At 42.4% G+C, this 3,097-nt stretch overlaps 1 pseudogene; it reads left to right on the top strand.

Annotated features, from left to right (window-relative positions):
* The first annotated feature begins 623 nt into the window (after positions 1 to 623).
* Positions 624 to 2,711, top strand: LOC140695894 (transcription initiation factor IIA subunit 2 pseudogene; annotated as a pseudogene).
* The last annotated feature ends 386 nt before the right edge of the window (positions 2,712 to 3,097 follow it).

Raw genomic sequence — 3,097 nt, 5'->3', positions numbered from 1 at the left:
ATCGTTTTCCTCCCAGTCTTTCTTCTCCACATCCACTCTAAGCCTAGCTTTGACTTCCTTGCCTTGAGGCGGGTTGTAGATGGGTCTGAAGATGAGGTGCTGGAAATGGCTCCCCTTCCCTCCTTTGGCTCCTGGCTTCTGCTTTCAGACAGCTTAAACTCCTGGAGAGAGGACCACGCTCTGGGGAGAGGAGGTTAGGTGAGTAAAATGTTGGTGAGATGGGAAGTGGTAATGAAGAGAGTCCCCCCCTCCCCCCCAGCCTGGAAAGGAGGCGGAGGGTCGTGGTCCATGGCTTCCATGAGAGCTGGTGACCTGTGACCCACCCTCTTATGTGACTTAAGGGAGGGACAAGGCTGAGCCTCAAGTGAGGCCAGTGAGGCAACGGACTCAGGTGTGTGATATGAGAGGACTCCCAAACCTTAGTAATCAAAATAAATCATTTTACTCCAATATTTTTAAAAATAAAAATTAATGCAAAAAATCTTTGACGAACAAAGAATTAACATTTTAAATAAAGATCAGGTGCAGAAGGGACTGGAACTCCAGAGGAGAGTGGATGGCGTGTTCCGGGCATCGTTGACCCCAGGAAGCTCAGCAGTGATTCTCGTGCTCCAAGGGCACTGATGCTGCAGAGTCCCTTGATTTCTTGGGATCCTGGGATTTTGGACAGGTCGGATCCCAGTAGCAACCAGTATGGAGATGTGGACAGTGGGGACACCTCTAAAAATTTTTTTGTTGTAGAAAAAACCCCTGGAGACCTTTGCCTCGCCATAGGTAGGAGCTCAGATAAAAGTAGAAATGGGTTCTTGGATTTGGATGGATTTTTGACTTCAAATAAATACAAATAAGGCACTTCCCTCACTTTCAGCTTTATTGTTGCAAATTCGTGCTGAATACACTGCCTCCATCTGGGGCTTTGTCACTATCTCAAGTGAAGAATGGGAAGCTGAGATTCTTTACTTTCTCTGCCCAGTTCTGTATTGCCTTCCCTTCCCTATCGCAAAGTCCATTCCTATTTTTAACCAGTGACCCACTGGCTTTCATACATTTAGAGATCTGGAAAGTGTATATAAAGAACAAAGAGGTCCTCTTCTTCTTGCTTTCACATCCTTAAGATCTGACCTCTTCTCTCAAGTCTTAAAATCAGCAGATTTTACGGGTTCTGCAAGGCAGCCTGACTGGATGGAATGGTCATGGGCCCCAGAGTTAGGAGACTTGGATACCAGGCCTGACTCTGCTCTGGACCAGCTGTGTGAACGTGGATAAGCATGTCACTTTCGCTCTCTGACCCTCAGTTTCCTCATCTGGGTAAAGAGGGTTAAACTAGATGAGCTCTGTGGCCCAAGATTTCATGCATTCTGAGGATGGCTTTATCCTTCACCAAACTGCTGATTTCCAGCCAGTCCACTTACAAGCACTTGAAAGCAGCGATGATCTTCTCACTCTGTGCTTTGGCACTGTAGTTTCCATTTTCAAAATCTGCTGGCCTTTACTTGTCGTCTGTGTTGAAATCAGATTCTTCACTCTTGGTTTCAGGATCCCAGATTCTCAAAGGAAAATCTCTGACAAATTTTTTTCTCTTCTTGAATTTAAATTTCGCTAAATGTTTAAGTAGAAAAAGAAGCCTTAAAACATAGACCCAACCATCAGCTGGTTTCTTTGTCTGTGAAATAAAGAGGTTTTAGGAGGTGCTCTTTTTTGGTGGTTATTATTGTTTCTAGTTTGTTTAATTTTTTATTGAAGGGTGGTCAGTTTACAATGTTGTGTCAGTTTCTGGTGTACAGCATCATGTTTGTCATATAATAGAAGCTCTTTTAAACACTTTTTAGCTTTAAAATTCTAAGTCACTTCAAGAAGCATGGCGATGGTCTTAGATTTTCAATCAGTTTTATTTATTTTTTGTGCCAATCATCTGCTTTTACAGTATTTGAAGTTGCTTTTCTCGTCAATTATCTACAGATTTACGTAGAAGTGTCAGACTTCTTAGCTGTAGCTTGGGCCACCAAAGTTTTGTAACTTGGTGTTTGACAAACACTCTTCTTTTATAAAGATGTTGGGAAGTTTCCCTAATCCGTATTATTCCAAACATATTGAAAAATCTGAAAAACTTTTTTTAAAGTGTAAAATGATCTTTCCAGCCAGTACAGAAGAGATAGCTGTGTATGTTCTCTGCTTCATCTGTCAGAAGGCCTGCACAGGCCTTGTACGTGCTGGTGCTCAGGGACTGTGACATTTGGTCTCTGGGGCCTTCTGCCTCCTGGTGTGGTTTCACCGTCAGGTTCTGTGAGCCCAGCTCTGCAGCTTCCTGAGTCCTAGCTGTGTTGTTTCTCTCCCACAGGCCTTCCTGCTAGGACTTCAATATTTTTTTTTCTTAAGCTGTAGCATATCAGTTATATGGAAATGCGCTTTAGGAAACAGCCTTCAGGAGGGCCCTGATAAGTTCATACGGTCTTCACAGATTATCCACCACTTACCCTTCAAGTTCTACGTCAGTGTCATGAGGCTGTAAGTGTAGCCCTGGCACAGACATTCAGGGACAGGGTCTGCGTGTCAGAGGCTCCGTATGTATGTACAGATTCCGTGATGATGTGCGGACTTCTGTACAGAATGATGTTGAATTCAGAGAGATGGCAGAGCTTAGTAAAGTGAATAAAGTGAACATTGTAGCTTATGATGGTAAAAATACTGGTTCAGTACTACAGAATGAATAGAGAAAAAAATGTCTTTTTAATGCTGCCTTCTGTCATTAGGCATCACTTTTTGAAGTGCAGCATAGAAGAGACTTAAAAAAAGCATCATTCTAGAAACACAGGAGCGATTACGCTGTGCTGCGCTGATTGGGCGATGTCAGTAGAAAGCAGCTTATGATCTGTGGCCTCTTACATAATCTTTATTATGCAGCATGAAGAAACCTAACTTTTTATGACAAGTCAAAACTGTTGCCTCTCTAAGAACAGTATTTAATGAACTCGTTTTAAAACTTGATGTGAGTAATAATTGGTGGCACTGTTAAGCTACCAATATGGAGCTATTAAGTTAGCATTTTATTAGCATTAGATAAAGAGCACCATGTTCATTGTAGGGAAGTTAGGAAAAT

Source organism: Vicugna pacos, chromosome 4, assembly GCF_048564905.1.
Source record: "Vicugna pacos chromosome 4, VicPac4, whole genome shotgun sequence".
Classification (NCBI taxonomy): domain Eukaryota; kingdom Metazoa; phylum Chordata; class Mammalia; order Artiodactyla; family Camelidae; genus Vicugna; species Vicugna pacos.
This window is presented reverse-complemented; position numbering and strand designations above follow the sequence as displayed.